The sequence below is a fragment of the Bison bison genome, unplaced genomic scaffold (genome assembly GCF_000754665.1).
Source record: "Bison bison bison isolate TAMUID 2011002044 unplaced genomic scaffold, Bison_UMD1.0 scf7180017864468, whole genome shotgun sequence".
Taxonomy (NCBI): domain Eukaryota; kingdom Metazoa; phylum Chordata; class Mammalia; order Artiodactyla; family Bovidae; genus Bison; species Bison bison.
In genome coordinates this window covers 2,992,480-3,009,530 of record NW_011495029.1, presented here as the reverse complement: position 1 = coordinate 3,009,530, position 17,051 = coordinate 2,992,480, and the positions used below count along the sequence as shown (strand labels likewise).

The 17,051-nt window shown below is 38.3% G+C and overlaps 1 protein-coding gene across 4 annotated transcripts in view; it reads left to right on the top strand.

Moving 5' to 3' along the window:
• BICD1 (bicaudal D homolog 1 (Drosophila)) overlaps positions 1-17,051 on the top strand; it is a 255,657-nt gene that overhangs the window by 218,909 nt on the left and 19,697 nt on the right. The gene's annotated exons all lie outside the window — the stretch shown is intronic.

Genomic DNA, 17,051 nt, shown 5'->3' with positions numbered 1-17,051 from the left:
AGCAGCCAAGGATGAAAAATGAGAGTTGGAAGGAATGGGATAGGTGAAGGGAAACTAGCAGCAGGCACAAGGCAAGACACACAGTCCTATTTGCAGTTTGGTAGCTCCTAGCAATTCTGTCTTGGTCAAATTTTGTCATTTTCTTCTGATCATTTTTAACATAATTTCAGTCAAGGGAGCCATCTTTATAAAAAGCTCTTTGGGCTGATCTCCTTTTGCAGTGACTCAGAATGTCTTCTCAATTATAGAAAATATAAAAGTAAAATCCTCTGAGGTTTTGCTCCTCAGGAACATTTAGGTCTTAATATAATGTTCTTATAGTTTGTAAGCCCTTATTGATTTGTGCTTATCAGCATGCTCACAACTTACTTTAGCTTCACTGTTTTGCATTTTTCTAATATTTTTTGTTTTTTCTCTGAAGGGCCTCATTTGAAAATATGACTTCTGGCAGATAAACATTCTTTTGGGAAATCCCTGCATATTAACTATAGGCCAAAGGTGGTGCACTTGAATTCTGTGAAACAAAATAAGCCCAAAGGCAGCTGTTATTAGCCTATCTAAGAAATGAAAAATTAAAAACTAATTCTAGTTAGTTGTCAACAGTTAGAAATTCAAGAGATTTCACCGGGACAGCTGTATTTCTGGCCTCCCTTGAATGATCCTGGCAGCCTTAAGTCTGCATTCATGCATGTCAGCAACCTGCTGGAGCTATGTAGTGGCTGCTGCTTTTACACAGGGCAAACTGCAGTTTACCACAGGTCCCCTCACTGCCAATTACATATATCCAGCCTGCTGCATTTGTTTCTGTTGTCATCTGACCCCTAATGTAACCTTTGAGTTTGTCACCTTTGCCACACACACACAAAAAAAAAATTTTAATTACTTCAATTTTACCTTAATTCCTTTTTGGAAACCTCAGCCTTTGGACCTCTAATACTGTACTTCCCTTATCTGATTCATGAATCAGCCTGCTGATTGGGATTAAAAGATATGGTGTGAAAATTTATAGCACAAGTTAAACATTCTAAGAATCTTTGAGGACATAGGTAGTGTGATAAGGAGTTGGAGGAGACTAACAGCCAAAATGTTCACCTAAAATAAAAAGCCAGACTTTCCTGGAGGTTCCTCCTTTCGTGACTCTTTTGCTCTTATTTTAGACCCCTTTGGAAGCTACCTTGAAGTATCTGTGAGTCCCAAAGTGGTCCTGATTCATCAGAACACCTAAGTTAAATAAAATCCAAAGATCTTATTGTGTTCCAACTGGACCTAGTAGCATTATCTCCTAGAACTTAGAAAAGAAATTCTGTGATTAATAAGTAAATCTATTGTATTTTAATTTTTAAAGTGACATATCAATAATACTAAAATTAATAATAAATAGTAATAACAGCTATTTTCATTTTGTATATGACTACTTGATCATTATTTACATTAATATCTATTTTATATCATAGTCATTACATTGCAGAAACCACTAACAGATATCATAAATTGTTCTGTTACTATCTAGTCTTATTTTTATTTTTAAAGGTTGTATCATAAATTTTGCTTCAGATATTATCATTTCATTAATCACCACTTCCTCTCTTGTTAACCACTGAGATGGTTTTCCATTATTTGTTATAAGATGCTGTTAGAAATATCATGCATTCAACTTCTCATCTATTCCATTCTTTTCTCAAGAGTGAGATCACTGGGTTAAAAATGAACATCTTTATGTTTTTTGCTCTATTTTGATGTTCTGATGTGATGTCCAAAAGGGTATATCAATGTACTGAAAGTCTTACATTTCCCCCATTTTCACACATTCTGAATCTTTCTGCTACTGCTAGTCAGAATACATGAATGAGAATACTATTACGTGGCCTGAAATTCTTTAGTTTTGAATAATGAGAAAATGCCATAGACCTTAGAAATGATTGCTATATACAAGATGAGATATAAATAATGTGGAATTCAGAATCATCACTAGGCCAGAAAAGCATTTTAATTACAACTTAGCACATTGATAAAACTTATATTTTAACCATTTATTTGAAGTTAAAGTAATAAAAGTATGAAGGAAGTAAATCTGTTATTATAGCCTGAAGATTTTTCAGTCTTATAAGATGTATCATGGAACCAACCAGATTAGTCCTTAATAAATTCTTAGATCAACCCAGCAACATTTTCTAAAAGGTTCTGTTTAAATAAATAGAAACTGATTAGCCATGTACACCAAACTCTACCTTCTAAAAATATTTGCATTATTGACAATATATATTTTTGCTAGACTAAACTATATTGGATAAGGCATATTAAACATTATTTACAATGTTTTCACTATATAAAATGTTTCATTAAGCTGAGGGAGGGGAAGTGTGCCATTTATATCCAATCCTATGTTCTATGCAAGAATATCTTAAACCTATGGAAAGTAATAGGTTTTATGAGTATTTTTTATTCTTGAGTTTAATATAAGTTATTGATTATTATAGATTTACTTGCTGGTAACAATCTATATTCATCATTTTAAAAGAACGATTTCCTGTTAATTTATCAGAATTTTTTGATAGGCATTGTTTTCTAAAATGTATTTTTAATGTTTTCTACAATGTATTTTTTAGTTTATTTTTTAGGTGATTTTAATTATTCTAGTAAGTCTATAAACAGATTGTTTCTATTGAGAATCATTGAAGAAATTAAATCAATGTAAATGATATTAGTCTAATTTGTTTTGGATTCTTTTGGTTGAGGAATTGCAAGACATATAAATCTAATGTAAATTTTAAAATAAAACATAGAATATTATTTATCATATATAGAATATTTACAAATATATTTCATTTCTATGATATGGTTAGCAGAAAACCCCATCTTCTTCAAGGCACAATTTCTCAATTTCTGGGAAATCAGTTCTAGAATAGGGCATTAATTTTCAAAATTAGTAGACTGTTTTGTGCTAATTTATTAGTACATTGTTCTGATTGATTTCTAATATTAGTAAAACTTTGTGGAGGAAAATTCTGGCTATGGCTCAGCCTCTGCTACCTCAGCTCTAGAATCTAGAGTTTCTGGCCATGACTTACTGACTTTCTTTCTCCTGACTTATCCTTATCCAGCATAAAAACTTCAACATCCTCCCCTCATGTAGCTTTGAAGAACTTGAATCAAAGGGTTCCCTTCTGATATCAACAAGTTTGCAATCAGACAGCAGATAGTATATCTGCATAATATTAGTGGTTATTTTGTAGCCAACATTTCATCTCAATGCCTTCACTGCTGCTGCTGCTGCTGCTAAGTCACTTCAGTCGTGTCCAACTCTGTGCGACCCCATTGACGGCAGCCCACCAGGCTCCCCCGTCCCTGGGATTCTCCAGGCAAGAACACTGGAGTGGGTTGCCATTTCTTTCTCCAATGCATGAAAATGAAAAGTGAAAGGGAAGTCGCTCAGTTGTGTCCGACTCTTAGCGACCCCATGGACTACAGCCTACCAGGCTCCTCCATCCATGGGATTTTCCAGGCAAGAGTACTGGAGTGGGGTGCCAATGCCTTCACTACCTAGGTCTATATAATTAATAGAAACTTACAATTTGATCAATAATTAAAATCAATCTACCAGAGTATATGAAGGGAATCTATTCAGATCATAGGCCAGAGATGTTATTTCTGTGGTAAAGACCTAACTGCATCATTTGTACAAGTGAATTAGGTTCCTGGACCCAATTGCAATGTGAGCAGGGGGAGAAGGGAATGCTTCAGCACACCAAGCAGTTCTTTGATATCAGCTGGTTGCCATAGGATTCAACTCAATTCTGACACTATCTACCTGGAGATGGCATCCAATTCCACACACTGAGGACTCAATCTGACAAGATTGCCCCATACCATCATCCCCACTTCTTAAGCCAATCAAAAGCCTGGGCTATTTATTACCTGTGTCTCCGACCCACCACTATAGATTGGGGTTCCCATGACCCCTCTTTAGACTCCAGATGCCAGTCCAAAGTCCAGGTTGTTTGCTTAGTTCTGAAGTCTGAAGTCTGAAGTCTAAAGTCTAAAGTCAAAAGTCTAAAGTCAAATAAGTAATGACTGACTATAAACCAAAGGTTCCCACGACTCCTGTTCAGTTTCAGTTAATTTGCTACTTCCTCAATCACTGGTTTATTATTAAAAAAAAAAAAATAACTCAGGAACAGCCAGACAGAAGAAATTTGTAGGGCAAGAAACAGGGAAAAGTGCCACAGTTTGCCTACTCTTTCAGCCTGACACTCCTCCCGTAATCTCCATGTGTTCACCAACCCAGAAGTTCTATGAACCTGTTAAGATTTCTATGGCAGCTTCATTTCAGAAGCATCAAACTCATGGCCCTTTGATTGATTCAACCTTCAGGGGTTGAAACAGAAAGTTCCAACTCTCTAATTCTGTGGTTGGTTCCCCTGGCAACCAGCCTCCACCCTTAGGCGGGGTCTTAAAGTCATCTCATTAACACAACAAGAGACACTGTTGTCATTCTTAGCACTTAAGCTAAGAGCCAGGAATCCTGGAGGAAGACCAAATATACGTTTCTTATAAATCATAGTATCGCAACAGGATAAATAAGAAATCTGAAACTTGAAAAAGCAAGCTTTCTTCTTGAAGTAATAGCCTGAGCAGTTTGCTCTTCATGAACTTGTGTTTTCCCTGTAGAAGCTTTTTCTCTTGAATGTTCTGCTTCCTGGTGTCATTTCAGTTCCTCTGTTCCTCCCTACTTCACTCTTTTCCTTCCTCCTCGCTCTCTGAAACCATTACTGAACTAATGTGAAAGAATGGTTTTGAAACCTGAAATTTTTCTATGGTATTTTAGATCTTACAATTTTTAAAGCTCATAGAAATATATTAACCTTAGTATGTACTCACTCCTTCAGTACCAAACATGCTACTAAACATGTTCATTAGTAAAAATTGCCTTTACATTTCCCTACATTCAAATAGTAAATATGTATGTGTTTGTTGTATTGCAAAGCCTATATTCTTAAATATGTAGCCAAATCACATTTCTTTCATTAACTCATTTTCTCATTCACTTGTTTGTCAAAATTTAGCAAAGTATATTGTGCACCTACTATGTGTCAGGCTACTTTTTTTTGCTTTTGGTATAATCCATGGTATTGCAAAGAGTTGGACCTGACTGAGTGATTTTCATTTACTTACTTATGTATAATGTGAAAGTGTTAGTTGCTTAGTCACGTCTGACTCTTTGCAACCCCATGGACGGTATCCTGTTGGGCTCCTCACTCCATGGGATTCTCCAGGCAAGAATACTGGGTTGCTATTTCCTTCTCCAGGGGATCTTCCCAACCCAGTGATATTCAAGTAAAACATCACCTCTGTTCTCCCCTTTAAGGGGAGGTAGACAGGCAAATAAATAATGATATTAGTAAATGTTCCTGGTAAATAGAAGGATTGGGGTGATGAGGAAATCCTGCCTGAAGAAATGCAAGTACTGGTCATGAAAGGTAACTGTAGACCTTAATAGGCAGAAGGCAGAGGTGCAGGTGTGGGTAAAGAGAAAAGCCTTAAAGGAGATCAGCTTGCACAAAGGCTGATGAATTAGGGGCTAGAAACTGGATCAGGACTTGGGAGTGATGGGAATGACTCTAGGAAGGCAGACAGGGACTTGAAAGTAGAGGGCCAGGTTAGTGAGAGTAGACATTATTCCAAGGGCACAGATAGGTTTTCAGAAGAGGAGAAGATTTTTAGTTTATAAGTCTAAATAGTGTATTTAGTCTCCACCTGACAGCGAGGTGGAGAATGGATTAGATGTGGGTAATGTTAACCGATGCTAGGAAAGATTAAAGGCAGGAGGAGAAGGGGACAACAGAGGATAAGATGGTTGGATGGCATCACTGATGTGATCGACATGAGTTTTAGTAGGCTCCAGGAGTTGGTGATGGACAGGAAAACCTGGCATGCTGAAGTCCATGGAGTTGCAAAGAATTGGACATGACTAAGTGACTGAACTGACTGACTGAATGTTACCCAAAAAACTGGGTTCTCCTCTTGATGGGTGTCAAGCCAAAACACAACTGAAACCATATAACTCAGATTGGGACTTGAACCCATGGTCTTTTAACTGATATCACACTTAATCTCAGGACTTAATGAAACTCAGTTTCTTGATGTCCCATCACAGAAAGAATTCAGCAAGAGGCAAAGAGATAGGTAAGAAATGGATTTATTTAGCGAGAAATACACTCCACAGAGTGTGGGCCATCTCAGAAGGCAAGAGCAGCCCCTGAGTATGGCGTGGTTAGTGTTTTTATGGGCTGGGTAATTTCATAGGCTAATGACTGGAAGGATTATTCCAACTATTTCGGGGAAGGGGCAGGTTTTTCCAGGAGTTGGGTCACTGTCCACTGTTTTGCCTTTGATGATCAGCCTCAGAACTGTGATGGTGCTGGTGGGTGTGTCATTTAGCATATGCTAGTGTACTCAGTTCAGTTCAGTTGCTCAGTCCTATCTGACTCTTTGTGACCCCATGGACTGCAGGACTCCATGCTTCGCTGTCCATCACCAGCTCCCAGCTCTTGCTCAGAGTCAAGTCCATTGAGTCCGTGATGTCATCCAACCATCTAATACCTCTGTTGTCCCCTACTGCCTTCAGTCTTTACCAGCATCAGGGTCTTTTCCAGTGAGTTAGTTCTTCACATCAGGTGGCCAAAGTATTGGAGCTTCAGCTTCAGCATCAGTCCTTCCAATGAATATTCAGGACTGATTTCCTTTACTATTGCCTGGTTTGATATCCTTGCAATCTCAAGAGTCTTCTCCAACACCACAGTTCAAAAGCATCAATTCTTCCACGCTCAGCTTTCTTTGCGGTCCAACTCTCACATCCATACATGACTACTGGAAAAACCATAGCCTTGACTAGATGGAATTTTGTCAGCAAAGTAATGTCTCTGCTTTTCATGTCTATGCTGTCTAGGTTGGTCATAGCTTTACTTCCAAGGAGCAAGCGACTTTTAATTTCATGGCTACAGTCACTACAGCAGTGATTCTAGAGCCCAACAAAATTAAGTCTGTCACTATTTCCATTGTTTCCCATCTATTTGCCATGAAGTGATGGGACCAGATGAAATTATCTTCATTTTTTGAATGTTGAGATTTAAGCCAGCTTTTTCACTCTCTACTTTTACTTTCATCAAGAGGTTTTTTAATTCCTCTTCTCTTTCTGCCATAAGGGTGGTGTCATCTGCATATCTGAGGTTATTGATATTCCTCCCTGCAATCTTGATTCTAGCTTGTGCTTCATCCAGCCCAGCATTTCACATGATGTACTCTTCATATGTTAAATAAGCAGGGTGACAAAATGCAGTCTTGATGTACTCCTCTCTCAATTTGGAACCAGTCCATTGTTCCATGTCCATTCTAACTGTTGCTTCTTGACCTGCATACAGATTTCTCAGGAGGCAGGTAAGGTGGTCTGGTATTCCCATCTCCCAAAGAATTTTCCACAGTTTGTAGTGATCCACACAGTCAAAAGCTTTGGCATAGTCAATAAAGCAGAAGTAGATGTTTTTCTGGAACTCTCTTACTTTTTCAATGAACCAGCAGATGTTGGCAATTTGATCTATGGTTCCTCTGCCTTTTCTAAATCCAGCTTGTACATCTGGAAGTTCTCAGTTCATGTACTGTTGAAGCCTGGCTTGTAGAATTTTGAGCATTACTTTGTTAACATGTGAAATGAGTGCAATTGTGCAGTAGTTTGAGCATTCTTTGGCATTGTCTTTCTTTGGGATTGGAATGAAAATGGACTTTTTGCAGTCCTATGGCCACGGCTGAGTTTTCCAAATTTGCTGGCATATTGAGTGCAGCACTTTCATAGCATCATCTTTTAGGATTTGAAATAGCTCAGCCGGAATTCCATCACCTCCACTAGCTTTGTTCATTGTGATGCTTCCTAAGGCCTCCTTGACTTCACCTTCCAGGATGTCTGGTTCTAGGTGAGTGATCACACCATCATGGTTATCTGGGTCATGATGATCGTTTTGTATAGTTCTTCTGAGTATTCTTGCCACCTCTTCTTAATATTTTCTGCATCTGTTAGGTCCATATGATTTCTGTCCTTTATTGTACCATTTTTGCATGAAATGTTATTTTGGTATCTCTAATTTTCTTGAAGAGATCTCTAGTCTTTCCCATTCTAGTGTTTTCCTCTATTTCATTACATTGATCACTGAGGAAGGCTTTCTTATCTCTCCTTGCTATTCTTTGGAACTCTGCTTTCAAATGGATATATCTTTCCTTTTCTCCTTTGCCTTTTGCGTCTTTTCTCCTCAGCTATGTAAAGCTTCCTTGGACAACCATTTTGCCTTTTTGCATTTCTTTTTCTTGGGAATGATCTTGATCACTGGCCTCCTGTACAATGACACAAACCTCCATCCATAGTTCTTCAGGCACTCTGTCTATCAGATCTAATCCCTTGAATCTATTTGTCACTTCCACTGTATAATCAATCGTAAGGGATTTGATTTAGGTCACACCTGAATGGTCTAGTGGTTTCCCCTACTTTCTTCAATTTAAGTCTGAATTTTGCAGTAAGGAGTTCATGATCTGAGCCACAGTCAACTCCCAGTCTTGTTTTTGCTGACTGAATAGAGCTTCTCCATCTTTGGCTGCAAAGAATATAATCAATCTTATTTCAGTATTGACCATCTGTGATATCCATGTGTAGAGTCTTCTCTTGTGCTGTTGGAAGAGGGTGTTTGCTATGATCAGTGTGGTCTCTTGGCAAAACTCTATTAGCCTTACTTCATTTTGTACTCCGAGGCCAAACTTGCCTGTTATTCCAGGTTATCTCTTGACTTCCTACTTTTGCATTCCAGTCCCCTGTGATGAAAAGGACATCTTTTTTGGGTGTTAGTTCTAGAAGGTCTTGTAGGTCTTCATAGAACTCTTCAACTTCAGCTTCTTCAGCATTAGTGGTTGGGGCATAGACTTGGATTACTGTGTTATTGAATGGTTTGCCTTGGAAACAAACAGAAATCATTCTGTTGTTTTTGAGCTTGCACCCAAGTACTGCATTTCAGACTCGTTTGTTGACTACGAAGGCTACTCTGTTTCTTCTAAGGGATTCTCGCCCATGATAGTAGATATAATGGTCATCTGAATTAAATTCGCCCATTCCAGTCAATTTTAATTCACTGATTCCTAACATGTCAGTGTTCACTCTTGCGATCTCCTGTTTGACCATTTCCAACTTACCTTGATTCATGGCCCTTACATTCCAGGTTCTTATACAATATTGTTCTTTACAGCATTGGACTTTACTTCCATCACCAGTCACATCCACACCTGGGTGTTGTTTTTGCTTTGGCTCCGTACTTTCATTCTTTCTGGAGTTATTTCTCCACTCTTTTCCAGTAGCATATTGGGCACCTCCTGACTTGGGGAGCTCATCTTTCAGTGTCATATCTTTCTGCCTTTTCATACTGTTCATGGGGTTCTCACAGCAAAAATACTGAAGTGGTTTGCCGTTTCCTTCTCCAGTGGACCACACTTTGTCGTAACTCCCCACCATGACCTGTCCATTTTGGGTGGCCTTCCATGGCGTGGCTCATAGTTTCATTGATTTAGACAAGGCTGTGAGTGTCCAGGAGTCTCCAGCAGAGGCGTGGGTCAATAGTGGCCTGCTGTAGGGTCAGGGGCACTGACTACAACAGTGCATATACAAATCCTTTTGAAGGAGGATGCCATTACCTTCATTATCCCTTCCATAGTTTGGCCTGAGGCCAAACAACAGAGGGAACACAGCCCTGCCCATCAGCAGAAAATTGGATTAAAGATTTACTGAGCATGACCCCGCCCATCAGAACAAGACCCACTTCCTCCCACAGTCAGTCTCTCCCATCAGGAATCTTCTATAAGTCTCTTACCATATCCATCAGAGGGCTAATGTATTACAATGAGCATAAAATGTGACTAAATTCCACTGGAAGTCGAATCTTTTGCCACCTTGGACCTTGTTAGTTCTAACCGGTTTTCTTCATGTCCCCAGTCCATTCTGAAGGAGATCAGCCCTGGGATATCTTTGGAAGGAATGATGCTAAAGCTGAAACTCCAGTCCTTTGGCCACCTCATGCGAAGAGTTGACTCATTGGAAAAGACTCTGATGCTGGGAGGGATTGGGGGCAGGAGGAGAAGGGGACGACAGAGGATGAGATGGCTGGATGGCATCACTGACTCGATGGACGTGAGTCTCAGTGAACTCCGGGAGTTGGTGATGGACAGGGAGGCCTGGCGTGCTGCGATTCATGGGGTCACAAAGAGTCGGACACGACTGAGCGACTGAACTGAACTGAACTGAACTGATGGCTATGTTTTTTTAAAGGTTGTACCCTGCCCCTTCCCTCTTGTTTTACAACCAAATCAAAGATTGGGGGAAGGAAAGATTTATTACTTGCAGCAAGTAAGAATACTAGGGATCTTGCCCAAAGCAGTGTCTCCCCGAACAGTAAAATTGAGAAAATTTTAAGTATAAGTGTATTCATGAAGGGGTTTGATTGAGTCCAAGCTATAGCTGGTTGAAGTCAGGAGGGTCAGAAAAAGGTCAACATCATCATTCCTTAGGTTCTAGTTGATCTGGTGGTTGAGTGCCCCAGGCTGATCTTTACACAGATTTGGGAGTGTCCTTACTTCTCTTGCTTGATAACAGGCAATGTTTCTGCCTGTTGACACAGAACTGGGAGTGTCCTTACTTCTCTTGCTTGATAACAGGCAATGTTTCTGCATTCTTTAGTTCTCTTAAAATGTTAATTACCGAGACTTGTTCAGGCCTGGCTTAGATCACAAAATGGCTTAGGGCAAAAATGGTTTCTCTTCTGTCAAGAAAGCTGTCTTGGTTCTCTTTCTCTTCAACCCTCTTGCCCTAACTGCTTACAGCAATACCTGAGATAAAGAAGCAACTACAGAGTCTAATGAAATGTGAGATGAGAGGTGGCAGAGACTCAGAAAGGAGACTGTGAGGAATATGAATGTTTGTAAGTGTCTGAAATCAGAGAGATTCAACTCTATGCTTAAGCCAGAGTGTCCTGTGTGCATGCAACCGACTCTAACTGCGCCTTCATCCTCTCATGGTTTGTCTGTGGAAGGAGCTTGGCTAATGCTAATTGAACTGACTTCCTGAACTAACAGCCTCACTGGTTTTTTGCCTAAAGTTGTGTTTATTCCCTATAGAGGCTTCTCCATTTTTGTCTGTTCCACTTCCCCATATAGTTTCTTTGTTCACAGGATTCATTTCTTGAAATAGCAGGAGTGAACAGCATTGTGTTGAAACCTGTAACCTTTTAGGGTTGTATCTGCTTTTAACACAGCTTCTGCAGTTTTCCCTCCAGAGGAAAGCTTGGGCATTTTCTCATGCTAGAGCGTGTTGCCCTTAGTTTGGAATCTGCTGAAACAAAAATTAATTTAAAAATGCTAATTCACAAAATTATCAACCATATGTTTAAAAATACATTTTTGTATCTTGCTCCAATGTAATATGCAATCAAAAATTTGTTCAGATTTCCAGATTTTAGTGAATCTTCTATGCTTGTTGTTGTTGTTCAGTCCCTAAGTTGTGTCCAACTCTTTGCGACCCCATGGACTGCCCCATGGACTGCAGCATGCCAGGCCTCCCTGTCCCTCACCATCTCCCAGAATTCACCCAAGTTCATGTCCACTGAATTGGTGATGCTATCCAACCATCTCATCCTCTGCCTCCTTCTTCTCCTTTTGCCTTCAATCTTTCCCAGCTTTAGTGTCTTGTCCAATGAGTCAGCTGTTTGCATCAGGTGGCCAAAGTAGTGGAGCTTCAGCATTATTCCTTCCAGTGAATATTCAGGATTGATTTCCCTTACAATTGACTAGTTTGATGTCCTTGCTGTCCGAGGGACTCTCAAGAGTCTTCTCCAGAACCACAATTCAAAAGCATCGATTCTTCAGTGCTCAGCCCTCTTTATGGTCCAATTGTCACATCCGTACTTGACTAATGAAAAGACCATAGCTTTGACTATATGGACATTTGTTGGCGAAGTGATGTCTTTGCTTTTTAATACACTGTCTAGGTTTTCCACAGCCTTCCTTCTAAGAAGCAAGCATCTTCTAATTTCATGGCTGCAGTCACCATCCACAGTGGTTTTGGAGCCCAAGAAGAGAAAATCTGTCACTGCTCTCACTTTTCCCCCTTCTTATTTGCCATGAAGTGATGGGACCAGATGCCATGATCATAGTTTTTTAATGTTGAGTTTTAAGCCAGCTTTTTCACTTGCCTCCTTCACCAAGGAATCATGTATGCTACAAGAGTATTTTCTCTCTTCTTCTGGGTTAGCTCTGATTCATTGCACAGTGGAAATGTGCACATCATCGAATTTCAATTCTTTCAGTATTTCTTCAAGTAGCAATTCCATTTTTGCAAGAAATCTTTCAGTATAGAATGGTCTTGGGTTGGAATGTGCAAAGAATGTCATTGGAGAAATATATCTCATCTTTAGATTCTGTCCATCTATGTGATGACAGATGTTGTTGTTTAGTTGCTAAATTGTGTTCAACTCTTTTGCAGCCCCATGAACTATAGCCTGCCAGACTCCTCTGTCCATGGGACTCTCCCAGGCAAGAATACTGGGGTGGGTTCCCATTTCCTTCTCCAGGGAATCTTCCTGACCCAGGGATCAAACCCATGTCTCCTGCATTGGCAGGCAGATTCTTTACCACTGAGCCACTAGGGAAGCCCATAATGACAGATACCTAATGGAAAACCGAAAAATATAAGAAATTATTTCATCTTTCTCAAATAGCTCTGTATTTGCATTGTTTAAATAAGTCTCAAATATCCTCCAGTTTAGCTGAATGTTTTGATTTTCATCCAGATAACTAGTTTCATATAAAAATATTTTGGAATTTTAGGATTTTTTTTTCCCTTCTTTTTCTTGCAAAGAGTTTAAGCTAGATGTATCTTTTATACCAGTTTTGAAATTGTGTGCATAAATGCACAAAATTTTTAAGTTTTCTGATCCCTTGCCTCCACTGGGTCAAATTAGCTGCTTAGCCCTCTATGCCTCACTACAGATTAACACAAAGTTTGTATTAAAAACAAATTCCTTTATAAGTCTGTAAGCTTTTGGGCAGAAACCTTGTCTCTTTTAACCCCCAGAATCTTCCACTGTACCTAGCACATAGTAGGCCCTCAATTTGTTGGATAATTGGTAATTAATCCAAATTTTCTACAGTATCTCAAAATATACAGCTTTATTGTGGTTTATCATCTCTACATGTAATTCTTCATGTACAGAAATATAGTACATTTCAGATGTGGTTTAAAGTAGGTGATGTAATAAAGATCTATATAACAGTTGCATTAGGAAAATTTTCAAATGAGTTATTCATTTCTCTTACTGTTTAATTTAGGCAGCATATGTATCATTTAAAGGTTCTTGATTTGGTTGTTTTAATATATTATGCCTGAAAATCAAGGCAGTTATAAGAAAATACTCACTTTTTTTGGCCATGCCCCACAGCATGTGGGATCTTAGTTCACTGACCAGGGATTGAACCTATGCCCCCTGCAGTGGAAGCACAGTGTCTTAACCACTGGACTGTCAAGGAATTCCCTGAAAATATTCATTTTACAGAGCAAAAATGTATGAACCCATGTAATACATACCAGAAGGCTGTGTATAAATACATAGGCTTTCCTTACTTATTACTTTCTTTTATTCCATTTTATGTTTTATATTTTTCAAGTATATTTTTCAATAGAAAATGGTTATTCAAAATTGAAAAGGTATAATTACAAAAGAGTATACAAATAGAAAGTAGTTTTCTCTGCCACAACTGTGCCCAGCCAAACTTGGGTATCCTCTCAGAAACATTCTGTGCATATACAAGCAAATATATGTAAATATATGCATATATAATCACATATATGTATTTTATATATGCATTACAATAACATTGGCACAACCACAAACATCATTATGTATACTATTGTTTTTCACTTAATCTATCTTGGCTTCTTTCTCCTTTCATATTACTATTCATCTTTTTTTTATTTTTAACTAGATGTCTGGAGGAGAAGGAAGATATGCTTGAAACCTTTAAGAAAGTTTGAAATGTCTTTATGTGTAGAATTGAAATACATCTTGCCAAACAATAAAATGACAGCTACAAGAATGTTTCACATTCTAGACCAAAGCTATTCAATTTTAATAATGTGGTAGCCATGTGAGAAAAAGGAAAAAGAAACAGATAAACTTAATTTTAATAATATATTTTATTTAACACAGTATGTCCATAATACGGTGATTGTAACATGGAATAAGTAGAAGCAATTATTAATGAGATTTTGCATCTGTTCTTCTGACTCAGTCTTTGAAATGCAGTGTGTATTTTGCACTGACAGCACATCTCAATCTGAACTAGCCATATTTCAAGTGCCCAATAGCCAGATTTGGCTAGTAGCTTCTGTATTAGACATTGCAGTTATAGACCTTACTTACCAATGGCTCCAACTAGATGTAATTTCTACACTGAAATCTAATCACTAACATCTAATTTTCAAATAAGGTTTAAGGTATCACGTTTTGATTTTCTTTTAAAATGAAATATTGGGACAAATGTTTGTTGTTACTAATTGATTCTGCTTTATTTGTCTCTGGTAGCAATATTCTTTCAAATAGATACGTATTAAATGTTTGTGTACCCTTCTCTGTACATCTCCTTTGTTTACTAGGTGTCCTTGTCATTAAGAATTTAATTCCTATTGTTTAGATATCCTAGGAAACCCTACTTTTAAATATTATTGAAATAGTAAAAACAGCTTAATTTGTGTGTGTGTATGTAATCAAGCTTGTAAAAAGTCTATGTTATTTATTCAAAGCAAGGAGTGCCTGGAAAATATTTCCTGCCAATTTTAAATGGCAGCATTTAATTCATATTTAGACTGAAAACACATCAGACTTTTCCAAGGTGTATTCCATGTGTTTTCCTATTTCCAGGATAAAAGAGAAGATAAAGACAATACTAAGTAAACCATTCCATGGTACAAATTGGAGCCACTCAATAAATAATGCAATGATGAACGGAACATTTGATGATCACAGTTCTAGCAGCATCTTTGTTTTATTTTTGGTTTTTGTCTTCTACTACCTCCTCTGTCAGGTACACTATCCAGAACTTGTGTATTCTTAAAAGATTGCATATCTAAAACCTAAGCATCGTAAGCAAAATAAGTTATGATAAAATGATGGCATAACTTAATTACTGAGGATCAACATGAAAACCAACACTGTAATAGGAATGTACCTATTAAATTAGATCATACTTTCAATCCATGTTGACTCTTTTAATATAACTGTCATATAAGTCTTTTAGTATAATTATGCTTTACAGCCTTCTAAGTTTTATTAATATTTTAATAAATCCATGGAAATTTAAAATTTTTAATTAAAATCCTCAAGGGAAAATAACTACAATCTTTCTCTAATATATCCATTAAGTGAAAAAAAATATACTTATTTGACATTTCTAATTATTACATATTTAGGGCAAAAGTGATCACATTATGCTTGTGTCCGCCAGAATTCACCCATGTGGTGTGAAGAGAGAAGCCTCCAGAAGGGGGCTAAGTCTGGAGGAATAATGGGGAGGCACAGGTGGGCTGAGACACACGGAAGGCCCATGACATTGTAGGTGATTATCCCTCCTTGACCCTGCCCAAATGATACTTCTGGCTCACTACAAAGTATCGTCAGGCAGGTAGGAAACTCCAAAGAGATAAGCACCTAGGTCTGCAAGCAGACTCACGGAAGTGACCAACCTCTGCCACCGAAGGACAGACTTGTCCAGATACTGAATATTAAAACTGCACATTATCTCACCACCTTCTACTATGCACGTTCCTCACCTGTAAATCAGAGAACAGCTTTTGTTCTACCAGACTACAATCAATTACTTACCTACAGCAGTTAACCCTTGGTTTCTTTGGTATCCTTTGCACCAGGGAGTCATGTGTATAACTGTCTGCCATTGGCAGGCCCTGCCTTCAGATCCCAAAGCCCTCCATAGGCAAAGAAAATGTACAATACTCCATTGTGATGGCCAGTAAGGCCTCCCCCTCATTGTATTCCCAGGAAAATGGCCATCAGCTATGCTATGCTCCTCACACTATTTAATCCAACTTGCTGGCATCAGATATTGAATTCTACTGTTTGTCCTCACTGTAACTACATGTAACCACTCTATTATAAAAATGCTCTGATTATGAGCATTCCCTGGGATGTCATATTCAAACTGCAGTTTTCAAAAGGATGTCTTTTACCTACAAGAAGTACTAAGGAAAACATAATTTTAAAAGACACAGTGGATACCCAGGAAAGCTAATCTTAATTAACAACTGCAGGCTGTCCTTTACATTTATGAGGATACGTGAACAGCTACAGTGAAGGAATAGTGAGGGAGCTCTCTCAACTCTGAGTCTCTCTGATTCAGTGAATACAAATTTTCTTTCCATGACTGGGACTGGGTCTTATTGTGTACAATCCATGTTTTTAATATATTAAAATATCTCAGTACCAGATAGTGTAGTTTTCATCAAGAAAAAGTAAAATTCCCATTATCTAATAATGCAAACTTTTTTTGGTACAATTTAAAGTGTCTAAGTGTTATAATCTGAGTCTACAAGGCACGAGATTCAGAATTAATTCAGAATTAATGCTGAATTCTTGAAGAGTGGTAACATTTTGCTTTCTTTCCCAAAACATATGAGATTCTGTTTCTAAAAGTATATCTATATTGTTACACTGGCTACAGGGCCACTGACTTAACTGAGAAATCCTTCTCTGGTACTCATCAGCATGGCAGCCATCAGACTCTTCTGAGGCACATTAGCAGTCTGGGGAGTGGCCTTTGTGCACACTAAACCTGGTTCCAGTGGCTCCCTGAGAGCCACTGTGAGCAAGTCGGGCAGGGTCTGAAGGAGCAGCTTAATTCTGGCTGAGAGCATGGTGCAAACGATAAGCAGTTCTGATGTTCACAAAAAGCCTATACTTGGTACT